The 13,674-nt window shown below is 38.5% G+C and overlaps 1 long non-coding RNA gene across 2 annotated transcripts; it reads right to left on the bottom strand.

Moving 5' to 3' along the window:
* Positions 1-10,841: 10,841 nt before the first annotated feature.
* Positions 10,842-11,828, bottom strand: LOC129770017 (uncharacterized). Of its 2 annotated transcripts, none has more exons than XR_008742012.1 (4): positions 11,566-11,828; positions 11,439-11,504; positions 11,200-11,372; positions 10,842-11,145 (listed from the first exon to the last, which is right to left on the bottom strand). It is a non-coding gene; the product is annotated as an uncharacterized LOC129770017 (long non-coding RNA). The 2 variants fall into 2 exon arrangements; XR_008742013.1 differs by having other exon boundaries at positions 11,449-11,504.
* Positions 11,829-13,674: the final 1,846 nt, after the last annotated feature.

Below are 13,674 nucleotides of genomic sequence, written 5' to 3'. Positions count from 1 at the left end.
AATCAAAACTTGGCAGTTAGGGCGATTAGATAACGCTTGACATTTTACACTTATTCAATTGCTCATCTCATGAAAAATGACATTTTATAAATTGTGATAGACGCGTAGAAATATTTCCTTTCAATTGATGCAAACATCTTTCCGATCTATGAAGAAATGTTCGAGTTATAAGCATTCGAAATACGGGTAGGGTTAGCACACAAATCGGCAGAACAAATGAAAGGAAAAAAGGAAGTTCTTCCAGTTTTCATGAAATTAAACCGTTTAGAGACTAGCGAATTGTAATGTATAGCACATCAAACAAATCTTAGAAAACTTTCGATTCGATTGGTATGCAAATCATGAGAATTCGTTAATAGTGCAAATAGTTATTAATGTTAATTTTATTTCACAGGAACGTGATCTGTTTTCTGATTTGGCACCCTTCCTGAAAGACCTAGTTATACGTCACAAAAATTACGAATCAATGAAAACGATGGCAAAATTGCATGAATTGGGCTTCGAATTGCTTCCGCATCCACCGTATTCTCTAGATCTGGCCCTCAGCGACTATTTTCTGTTCGCAGACCTGAAGAGAATGCTCGCTGGTAAGAAATTTAAGACCGATGATGAAGTGATTACCGAAACTGAGGCCTATTTTGAGGAAAAACCGAAAGAGTACTATAAAATGGTATCGAGAAGTTGCAAGATCGCTATAATCGCTGTATCGCCCTCGAAGGCAATTATATTGAATAATAATATTGAATTTTGCAAAACAAAAATTGTTTTACTGTGTTAAATTCACTCAATTCACGTATTTATCGTGTAGGTCTTGATACTAACAATTTATGTAATTGTGGTCCAGGATGTCATAATATCGAGTATGTTTTTAGGTTATGTAAAATATGTAATTAATGACTTTAACTGGCAGCTGAAGAAGTTCTAAAGGGTATACTCACACATATCAGATTATGGTAGCTTGAATAGTCGCGATCTTAATATAATGTTCCCCATATATGTCCTGTTCCTTATAAGCCCGCTTCACTTTCTCGAATGCACATTCCCATTCTCCTTTCCCTCTCCTATACATAAGCAGAACTTAGCACCCATTGAGATCAGTTCAATACAGCAGCTGCACGAATTTCCCAAGAGAGCACTCATGGCCATAGGACACTTAATAAACAGTGAGTTAAACTCGTAATCGTACCCTACATGCAGATCTCTTTCCGCTACTTTTGAAAGCCGTAAATAAGCTTCCGAAACATTCTATTAAGATAATGATATATACACCATTTTAAAGCTTACGCCTTCGCCTTTTGGAATATTTCACGAACATATTGTTATCTTGGTGTGTAGATGTAGGGGACAGAAATATAGAGTAGACATAAAAAATCGATTTATTTCTGTTTTTACAGAAATTTTGGGAAATAACACAATTTTTTGTCAACCAAGTCAATAGCAAATCCATTTGAAGGTAGAAGCTAGCCACAAATGGCTACCACAATAGCGCAAATTTCTCTCATCTCCCTCCCTTACCCCTCGCCCGAAAATCAATAATTTTGGGAAACAGTGTGAAGAAAATGATCGTACACACTTCCCACCAAGTAATATTAACCAAAATCTAATCGATTACTCACCAAATATTAAATTTTCATCTGCCATCGCAATGTATAGTGGAAAACGTCGGAAAACTCGAGCTAGTGCTCTGAAAGTTAACTTTTCATTTTTCAATTTTCCGCAATGGTTTTGTTTGTGTTGGTGAAAGCATCTCAATTTTTTCGCACTGATGCCAGATAACATAATTGAAACAGATATAAAAACCACTCAATAAAATGTTATTCATGAGTCATAGCGTTCTATGTTATGAAAATCAGTAAAATAAAATTGTGTTGATATCGATACAATTATTATTTTAACGTTTAATGGATCTATAATGTAAGTTTTAGCAACTTGAACATTGGTTAAGAAAATTGTATTGCAGAGCTCGAAACACTGCCACGGCTGCCTATGCTTTCAAAAATAGTAAACGGAAAAGTATTACATTCAATCAAAATGCCTCGGCCAACGAAAAGAAGGGTTAAGGCTCTCCAACGTGAATATGTGAAAAAAATACGATCAACGAAGGAAAATATCGAGGAATTATCAATATCGAGTTACTGTGCGGAAGAACTTGTTGATAACAAAAGAGCCCCAATTCTCTTGTGTTATTAATTTGCTCATGTTACGCTCAGAATTTTACTTCATATGCAAATACACCTTCTGCAATTGTTCTTACATTTAACTTCAGTATTGAATTGTTATTTTTTTTCAAATGTATTCTAAGACTCGTGTCAGTGAAGCGCCTCACAGACTGATAAGTGAATTGATCTATTCACGTACAAACATCAAAACAAACGAAACAAATTGCTCTTCTCTCACAAATACTAAGACCCCATTTATACACGTAGTTTTACCTATACCACTACAAAGGCTTGCTTCCACCTTCACCTTAACCTAATCAACCAGCTTTCATTTGATCCCTATAGCGTGTCTATAGGATCTTAAAATTGTACAGAATTTATTTGCGTTTTCCAATCTAGCTTTCGGCTTGCGGTTCGATCATTGTTTATTGAATTGTTCATCATCAAAGACGAGAGGGTAATTCTTCATTCAAACAAAAATATATCTGTACGGAAAGTTCCTACATGAACGTTATAGGAACCAGAAGTAAGCTGGTTGGTAAGGTTAATTTAATTTGCTATTGAGTTGGTTAGCAAAAAATTGTGTTAGTCCATAAAATATTTTAAAAACAACAAGAAATCGATTTTTTATTTCGTTTCGATATTTTTGCCTACTACATCTACACACAACTAGATAAAAAAGTCACAGGAGGGTTGTGTCCGAGACATTACCGCATGGTTGACGTAGGATTCCGTTAGACTATCTGTTGATTTTGGATATGTTTGAAGAATTACATCGATAAATTCTTTGATAAGGATTTGGTGGACCCGAAAAGGTCCGTTTTGTTTGGTTTCAGATTCTCCTGTGTTATGTATGGGTGAAATAAAGAAAAAAACAGCTAGTCAATGTAATATAAGTATCACTATCGAACAGAATTATTATTTTTTCTCACCAGAAAAAAATAGTTACTTTATTATAGAAATAACATATTTGAAATAGAAAAGGCAATTTTCTTTTATAATTTTTACTTTCTGATTGTTTATTCAACCCATTTCAATTTTCGCTTCAAACCTAAAGTAACACGATGCTATATGCCTCAATGTGATATGTAAAGCATATGGGAAACTGACATTTTCGAATATTCCTTCACTTTTCCAATTTTTCTCGCCGTATGAACTTTCCTTGGGTGAAAATGAACACAACAGGACAGACAGCTTAAACCGGACGATCCGTTCTAGAGCGGGACCACACACACCACAACTGCTACCATATATACTTATACTTGTGCTAAATGTCACATGTCAAATGTAATCGCATCACTCACCTTACTTGCAATATAAAAATGCCTTCGACTTGCATCGACTTCCCCCGGGCACCTTGGTTTAGATGCCTCTGTTAGGGAACACTTTTCGGTGGGAACAAAAGCTCCCCCTACTATCATGTATTTGCAATGCCGATTTTCCCCGGGCACCTTGGTCTTGATGTTTCTGTTAGGAACCCGCCGCTTGTGTCGTCAATTTCGACCAATCAGAAGAGGGTATTTCCGTTAGGATAGGGGTTGAGATTTTTCAATTGTTCGATAGTTAGTTTCATGACATATATTAGGCTGTCAAAAAAGTCCTGCGGTATTTCCGCGAGGTGTCGTTGTAAGCGGGTAGTTCTAGTTGTATTCATTGTATCGAGTCATACTATAGCTTGTTGGAAAGGTATTTTATAGTCCTTGACAGTGTTTTGTTTGGTTAAGTCGTTCGTGAGTTATAGTGTCGCAAATATGGAGCAAAATAAAGAGAAAATCCGACATATTTTACAGTACTACTATGACAAAGGCAAAAATGCATCTCAAACTGCCAATAAAATTTGTGCAGTTTATGGACCCGATACAGTTTCCATTTCCACCGCACAACGATGGTTTCAACGTTTTCGTTCTGGTGTAAAGGTCGTCGAAGATGCGCCACGCTCCGGAAGGCCTGTCGTCGAAAATTGCGACAAAATCGCTGAATTAGCCAAGAAAGACCGGCATAGTAGCAGCCGTAACATCTTTGACCGTATCGACGCATGTGAATCGCTGCTGAATCGCAACAAAGTCGACCCGTTTCTGAAGCGGATGGTGACTGGCGATGAAAAGTGGGTCACTTACGACAACGTGAAGCGCAAACGGTCGTGGTCGAAGCCCGCTGAAGCGGCTCAGACGGTGGCCAAGCCCTCATTAACGGCCAGGAAGGTTCTGCTGTGTGTTTGGTGGGATTGTCAAGGAATAATCTATTATGAGCTGCTTCCCTATGGCCAAACGCTCAATTCAGACCTGTACTGCCAACAACTGGACCGCTTGAAGGTAGCACTCATGAAGAAGAAGCCATCTTTGATAAACAAAGGCCGCATTGTCTTACATCAGGACAACGCCAGGCCACACACTTCTTTGGTGACGCGCCAGAAGCTCCGGGAGCTCGGATGGGAGGTTCTTTTGCATCCGCCGTATAGTCCGGACCTTGCACCAAATGACTACCACCTGTTTTTGTCCATGGCGAACGAGCTAGGTAGTCAGAAGTTAGCCACAAAAGAGGCCTGTGAAAATTGGTTATCCGAGTTTTTTGCCAATAAGGAAGCGAGCTTCTATAACAGGGGTATTATGAAGTTGGCATCTCGTTGGGAACAAGCCATCGAACAAAACGGCGCATATTTGACTTAAAACAGATGATTGTAACTAATTTTATGAACAAATGAAAATTCAAAAAAAAATACCGCAGGACTTTTTTGACAGCCTAATATTTTGGTAGTCCTAAGCATCGTATCAAACGTAAAAGGACGTCCATCAAACTTACTTGTAAAGAAGAACATAATCTATTAAAGAAAATTTCGATGCATTTTAAAATAATACTCGAAGTGGTAAACAAGTGCATTGCATAATATTGGGTTGGGGAAAAAGAAATGTCGTATATGGTCAATATATGACAACACTTAAACAAATCTTGTGTTGTACGTATCGCATCGGGTCATACTATACGGCTATTTAAAGACGACAATCTGTGCTACTAGTGTCGTTTTTACAGTGTTGTGATTGTCCTTTTCAGTCTCAAGTTATAGCGCGTCAAAGATGGAGTCCACCAAGCAAGAAATTCACCATATTTTACGTTTTTACCACCTTCGAGATAAAACTGCAACGAAGGGGGCCGAAAAAAATCGTGTAATTTATGGACCCGATACTGTAACGATTCGCACAGCACAGCGTTGGTTTGTACGATTTCGTTCTGGTGTAGTGGCTGTCGAAGATACACCCCGTACTGGTAGGCCAATCGTCGTGGAAACCGATAAAGTCGTTGAAATCATCCAAGTAGACCGGCATGTGAGCACTCACTCGATTGGCCTGGAACTGGGTATAGACCATGAAACCGTTTGGCACCATTTGCAGAAGATTGGATTCCAAAAAAAGCTGCGTCAACTCGTGTGGGTGCCACATCAATAGGAATGGTGTTGTTTTCTTTGATGACCCGCCAGAAGCTACGGGAGCTCGGATGGGATGTCCTATTGCACCCACCGTATAGTCCGGACCTGGCTCCAAGTGATTATCATCTCTTCCGGTCCATGCAAAACGCTCTTGGTGATACTAACTTGGCCTCAAAAGAGGGGGTGTTTTATAAGGTGGGGAAAATGAAGTTGCCTTCTAAATGGCAACAAGTTTGGGAACAAAACGGCGCATATTTGACTTAAATTGGATAATTTTAAGTATGTTAAATAAAGCGTCAAATTTTGATCAGAAATACGACATTTCTTTTTCCCCAACCCTATATAATTGCGTAGTTCTACGTCGAAAACGCGGTCGTGTCCTAGATACCACCCCTTACAATTTTCTAATGTCATTTCCTTTTATAGTTGAACCGTATGTACCTAACGTAAACAAAATTTGGTAAAATGGTGGAAGGAAACGGTAGCATGAACAAAGCAAGCACTTTGATTGTCAGAAAATGTAATTTTTCGATCGTGGTTTTAAGGTTTTTTTCGTTGGTTAAACGAGCTTTTCATGTATTGTGCAGTAAAGTTCTGTTCGCCTGAAACACAGACATGACCAAATCACCCCACAGACGGTTCAGATCACCTCGCATCAAACTTCAATGTCCAAACATCATCTCCTTTATTTCATTATATATTTGGTAATTTGAAGCTTGATATAATGATTAAACATTATTGATTGACAGAAAAAAGTGTAGCTCAGTGTTCAATGCGACATTTTTATTTTGACCGTATTGGTTGGGAAATATGTATTAGGCCATTTTCTTAGGGGGTCCAAATTGCTTCCACTCACCCCATAATTATTCCAATAATTTAAAATTTCCACTCACAAATGAATTTACCTTTCCGTACATACCTAGTATCACTTTTCTGTAAACACACAAACCGAAAAATAACCATCAGTAAATTGTTTTTTTTTTAAATTAAACCACTTGAAATGATTAATATCGAAGCCGTAAAAATTACATCCATAGTGGAACCATGTTTGATTTTCGGTTTTTGTTTCCCTTTTCCACTTTCGATCAGTATTAATTGGCATAGGGTGATTTAAATATTATAAAATAACATGTAGAATGTCATCAACAGAAATTTGAAATTCATAACGTAACAAATCAACCACCTGACCATCTTACCCTCACTGATCTCTTATACCTGTACCTGTTCCTGTTACGATAGGTTGCTATTTCTGAAGATATCCCGTTAATACAAGTGGTCACTCATCGATAAATGATATTTCAGAGACATCTTTTCCATTACACCCGGAGTAACACCCGCTCTACACTGCAATGGAACGATGGCAAATGATCACACATTGTTTGGTTATATCCTCACGGAATAACTGTCATTCGGTTGCTTCGTTAAAGGCTACTTCCTAAATGTATGTACACAACCCTCGCATCCAGGAGATAATCATCATCACGGCTTTGATAAATAGCTTTCGCTTTTCTTTACTCCTTGATCTCGTTATCGCATTTCGTATCCTGTCTTGGCATCCTGTTCGTTAATGATGCAATCATTTTTTATGCCTCCAATGCTTGCCAGAGATGCTATTGGGAAGTGAGGAAGCAAAAGTTATAATCCAGAGTCTATGTTTAAAAATGTACCAAGTGAACTCACGCATACCGAATAAGGATATGACATGGGGGAAAGGCTGGTAAAAGAGATTTGCTGGAAATGCCCCCATACTCTAATCCCCCGGAATCTTCGTTCTTCCTGCGCCCTCGTCGTAGAAAACCCAATGGAGACAACATTGAAACCATCAGGCGGGGCGAAAGTGAAGCTGAAAATGAGTCAGAAAATGTGATTTCTCTTATCTCCATAAAAAATAAGAGTTGCCGTGCTCTTATTGTTGCTGCTTTTCTGTCGTCGTCGTCTTTATTACCCAGAAATCCTGAGTACCACTCCCACTAGACTGGCCCGGAGCTGTACAACGAGTTGGAGATGTGGAGCGAAAATGAGCCCCCATGAAAAAAGAGCGGTTACCATTTTTACCCTCCGATGTGCATCCTCGACACTGGTGATGTTTTTGCTCTACTGGGCTGTTGTCATCAGGCTTCCTCACCCTTTTCATAGACCGGAAAGCACTGAGGGATCAGGAACAACACTGCAGCCACATACTGCGTATCGTCTAGAAGCGATGAAAGAAATCCTTTATGTAGATCCGACACAGCACTGCACCGTTTCGAAACAGATCAACCTATCACCCTTAATTTAGCCTCAGACACACCTGGGAGGGCGTAAAATGCTTAGAAGATCTGTGGTGACACTCGGTGGCAGTTTCTTAGTGTACACATGTTGTTGAGGTGCGGAGACAAATTACTGCACTCAATCGACCAAATGGATATGATGGTACGGAAGAGATAGAATAACTCCTGCATCCTATTAAACCTAACAGATGTGTCGTATAAGATAGATGAAAAATTATGAAGATCAATATGAATGAAAACAATCTTTTGGATGTAATTAACACTGTTTGCCCTGGCATGAGACATTTAAACGAACAATTTCTTCTATGCTCGAATGATACAACAGATTTAACGATCGCTGTTGTATGTCAAACTGTTCCATAAACACCACTACTTATTTTGTCTCCCCCTACGTGTCTTGATTTTGGAATCGATAAACACGACATATTGTGGCGAAATGTAATTAACAGGAATTACACATGCATTTATTTATTGCTGCTCATACATTAAACAATCATTTCCCTTGGTGCTCTCGGCGTTATCTGGATGTGCGTCACATATGGACAGGCAGAGGCCATTTACATCCTGCTCCAGAAGGGCACACACACGGAAAGGTCACCCCTGGCCAGTGGTACATATTTATGTACATACACATATCCTTGTGCGAAAGCGCCCAACTAGGAAAAAGAGAACTCAAACAGCAGCTGTTAATCAGCATCCGGTCCAAATGTATCACGCACAATAAAACACCAATTAAACGAGGGGACCAAACAGCAGTTGGCATGGCCAAGTGTCCGGCGGGCTTCCGATACAAGCGAGCTCGCACAAAGGCGACTTCTGGCTATATGTTATTGATTAATTTGTGTTCCTTAACTTAATTGCTGTGCAGCTCTCGTTTTACCAGTTGAGTAAACACGTCCGAAAATCAATTGATTGTGATGGGGAATTTGGCTGGAGGGAAATCTGCGAACGAGTTTCAATCCAATATTTTACATGTGATTCTTCTGGTAGGAGAAAAGAAAATATATAAAGCACCTTTTTTATTAAAATTTATTGAGTATGTCTTGTGCATAGGGAAAATGGTCCTAAAGAGAAACCCTGAATTGTGAAAGGTCTTCAGCACCAATTACAATTACAAAAACGAATTTCATGCCAACGTGCCCAATAAGAGCTGGCATCACCATCTCAGATTGCGGTGGAATTTTGTGGGTGTGATAACAAAATTAAAATATTCAAAAAAATGGAGTTAATCAATTTGGCAAGTGAAGCACCCAATTGTTTCTTCCTCCAGAGTGTTCAAAAAATGACAGTTGAACATCTCTTACAATAACCTCAACCTCGTTAATAGTGCCTTCAGCGAAGTACTTCTCGTTGTGGGCATCTTGTGTACTCGATTGTTCGTTGGTATGTAAACGAAACAGTGTACCGTTTTGAATCATATTTCGGACGCTTAAGGCATATGATGCACAAAATAGGTCTAAACTTTATGCACAGGTATTATTTGGTTGATATTTTTTAAATAAATTAGTTCAATATTCTTTTAAGCTTTCTACTTAACTTACTACTTACTACTACTTTCTACTACTTGGTACCTATTTGATTGAAAAAAAATCATCGAATAAAATGCTTTTCAAGTGAAGCGAACAAAAATCAAACTTCGGACACCAAATCAAATTCCAGACAGATTGAATTCAATTTTCGGACACTTTATTTTGTAATTTTTTGAACGAAAATTACATTACACTTGATTATATTTTATGGTCAACTGCGAAACACTTACCAAGCAATCACAGTAAACTGTTAACGATGATGAGAACTGGTGAAACACGGAAGAAATTTTAATATTAGGCTGTCAAAAAAGTCCTGTGGTATTTTTTTGAATTTTCATTTGTTCATAAAATTAGTTACAATCATCTGTTTTAAGTTAAATATGCGCCGTTTTGTTCGATGACTTGTTCCCAACGAGATGCCAACTTCATAATACCCCTGTTATAGAAGCTCGCTTCCTTATTGGCAAAAAACTCGGATAGCCAATTTTCACAGGCCTCTTTTGTGGCTAACTTCTGACTACCTAGCTCGTTCGCCATGGACAAAAACAGGTGGTAGTCACTTGGTGCAAGGTCCGGACTATACGGCGGATGCAAAAAAACCTCCCATCCGAGCTCCCGGAGCTTCTGGCGCGTCACCAAAGAAGTGTGTGGCCTGGCGTTGTTCTGATGGAAGACAATGCGGCCTCTGTTTATCGAAGATGGCCTCTTCTTCATGAGTGCTACCTTCAAGCGGTCCACTTGTTGGCAGTACAGGTCCGAATTGAGCGTTTGGCCATAGTGAAGCAGCTCATAATAGATTATTCCTTGACAATCCCACCAAACACACAGCAGAACCTTCCTGGCCGTTAATGAGGGCTTGGCCACCGTCTGAGCCGCTTCAGCGGGCTTCGACCACGACCGTTTGCGCTTCACGTTGTCGTAAGTGACCCACTTTTCATCGCCAGTTACCATCCGCTTCAGAAACGGGTCGATTTTGTTGCGATTCAGCAGCGATTCACATGCGTCGATACGGTCAAAGATGTTTTTTTGCGTCAACGTGTGTGGCACCCATACATCGAGCTTCTTTGTGAATCCAAGCTTCTTCAAATGGTTAAAAACGGTTTGATGACTTATCCCCAGCTCTTGGCCGATGCTACGGCTGCTACTATGCCGGTCTTTCTCGGCTAATTCAGCGATTTTGTCGCAATTTTCGACGACAGGCCTTCCGGAGCGTGGCGCATCTTCGACGACCTCTACACCAGAACGAAAACGTTGAAACCATCGTTGTGCGGTGGAAATGGAAACTGTATCGGGTCCATAAACTGCACAAATTTTAGTGGCAGCTTGAGATGCATTTTTGCCTTTGTCATAGTAGTACTGTAAAATATGTCGGATTTTCTCTTTATTTTGCTCCATATTTGCGACACTATAACTCATTTTGTTTGCATTAAAGTTGAAACAAACATTAAAAAACACCTTCGATGGAAATGATTTAATTTATTTACAATACATATTGTATATCATTGACGGACACAAGGCTGTACTACATTTATAACATTAGAGCTATACTATACTACACCATATAATGAACGAATCAGTTTTTCCTTGAAACAAAGTATAATATGCTATACCATTCAGAGAGAACATTTCCAGAATTGCCGTCCGATGAATATGCTTTCTGTAGAAACATTTGATACGAGTAAAGCTTCATTTCAGACGACAGTGTGTAACGACACCATCCAATGCAATGGTTCACCGGTATGAACGAATCAAATTTTCACTGAAAACTACATGTAGACATGAATATTTTAATTGTATTAAATTGTACAAGTGAATTTTACCTGAATAACCCTATCCAGCGGAATTCCGGGATGTTGATAGCATCATCGATGGGTGTTTGATGCAATCGTCCTATACCAGCTGCCAACGAAGTTGCAAATTTGAGGATCGGTAACTGTAGCGATGGGCCTTTGAATCCATGATATCCGACGCTTTTTCACTACTGCGAAGTACTCTGAAATAAAATGCATCGACACGGAGACATTACTGGAACTTCCCTCTTAGAGCGTAGGAATAATACATTGCAGTACCCGTTGGTTATCCATAAATTCTGCCCATTATTTCTCATCCATCATATCACTGTCAGCTGAAATTCAAAGAAAATACTTTAAAATATAACATATCATTATCAATTGATGAAAAATTACTTGCCCAAGCTAATTCTTTAATCCGTTCGCTCCTTTCGTTTTCGTTTATATGACTGACAGTTCAGTGTGAGAGAGAACGCAATCGCTGCAGTGATGCCGTTTCGCTCAGTACACGTTATCGCGAATATTTATAACCGAAGCTGTAGGCAGTGCTGTTTGCGGGGGGCAAAGCGGGGTTAGATTACGGCATTTTTGTAGCACTTTATGGCGCTCGGTCGACATCGGACCGATAACCGCTCGAAAATATTTTAGAGCGGGTAGTGTTGATAGCTTTTTGCCGATTATGCTATAATTCAAATGTAGTTCTCATATGAAATGATAGTGAAACCAAGGGATTACTCTAAAGAAGCAATTGTAATATTAATTTTATAGTTATATCATCTGTGCATTAATCAATTCAAGATATTAGAACAAAGTGTCCGAAATATGATTCAGAACGGTATGTAGTATCCATATTATAGCCCAGCTCCGAATGCCATATACTGTTCTAACTAACCTGAGAGTAAATGTTATAGTACAGAATTACCTATAACATTCTGCCGATTTACTCTCGTGTTCACAGAGAACGGTTAGTCCTCGAAAAAAAGGTTACACATAGTACTTCATGTAAAATTGCATGTAGACTTCATTTTTTTATGCTACTTTTCTCAAATGATTACGATTTCACAAAGTATTGAAATTTCATAAATTTTTAAAAATTCATATCTCCATTTTAATGAGTCCGAAACGGCACACAGTGGTCCCTGAGAAATTCTAGGTGACATTAACACTCCCATACTCGCGCATTGGTCTCTCAGACCGAGAAATCAATAATTCGTTCATTTCTCAGAAAATATCAACACTACGACTTTGCGATTCTCTTTAGTTTCGTTATTCGTCGTTCGTCATCGTTTAACGTATCGCATGTGTTGGTACAAAGGACGTGTGTCACTTTTTCAACACTTTCGGTCTGACACACCGACGCGAGTATAGGAGTAACTTTTTTGGACAAGTGCCTTTTTTCATATTCTAAAACATTGTTGAATGAAATGTATAAATTAATGTTAGTGGCGTGGAATATTTATTGAATATAATGCATAAGATCATTACTGGACTATTCTTATTTGATTCCAGTTCCTTTTGTAACTGGATTGAACGGATCCATATATTAACTATTCGTATATATATATATTCGTCGTTAGATTCATACGTTCAAAGCAAAATATAAATGTTTGACTTTCGTATAGTTATTCGCTAAATAGAATGGTCATATATACACACTTGTGAAAGAATTTCACTTGTGGAAGAATTGCGAACAGTAAACTATAAACTAATCGTTAGCTTATGGTAATTTTTAACAGATACAGTTTCGGAGATATTTTTTTATAATGGACAATATCGACAAGAAAAAAAAGACGGGTGGGTAATGTCGGGGACATAACCGGAGTGACGTAGGACTATACAAAGAGGACAGCTTTTGTTAAATATATATTTTAAATATATTGTTTTATTTTCTTCTCCTACCTATCTACCTGAAAAATGAATTAGTTTACTGTTTACTCTTTATGAACATGTTGTGGTTCTGAAAAGAACCTTTGGTGTTGTGTTTTTGTTATCACTCGATATTCCCATCTTGTTCGGTTAAACCTTACTGTTTAGCTATTGCGTTTGCCACTCGCCACAGCTTTCACAGTTGGAAAATTTCTTCCCATCCAGCTTTGTGACATGTTGTACAGTAAATTACATTCAATGCGACGTGCCGAAGCACCACTCAGTGTCGCATTGGAGGCGATTTTAACCTGTAATTGAACATTTGCGATGACAGTGGTACAGTGTCGACTTTCAACTTTCAATCTGGAAACAATTTAAGAATTGGTGAAAATTGAATAATCAGGAAAGTCCCCAACTATCAATAAGCTCAGAACAACTGCCAAATTCACATACTCATCAGACCCTGGCAAACAAATTATGAAAAAATCAATTTGTGTTTTATTATTATTTTGGATAATGTTTTAGAAAGCATTGAACTTTATTTCCTAAACTCTTTTTTGGAAGGTTTAATGGCCCTGAAAAGCGCCTTGTTTTATGGAATGGTTCCAATTTAGAAAACTTAGTACTCGTGGTTTTGAA

The sequence above is a fragment of the Toxorhynchites rutilus genome, chromosome 2, assembly GCF_029784135.1.
Source record: "Toxorhynchites rutilus septentrionalis strain SRP chromosome 2, ASM2978413v1, whole genome shotgun sequence".
NCBI lineage: Eukaryota > Metazoa > Arthropoda > Insecta > Diptera > Culicidae > Toxorhynchites > Toxorhynchites rutilus.
This window is presented reverse-complemented; position numbering and strand designations above follow the sequence as displayed.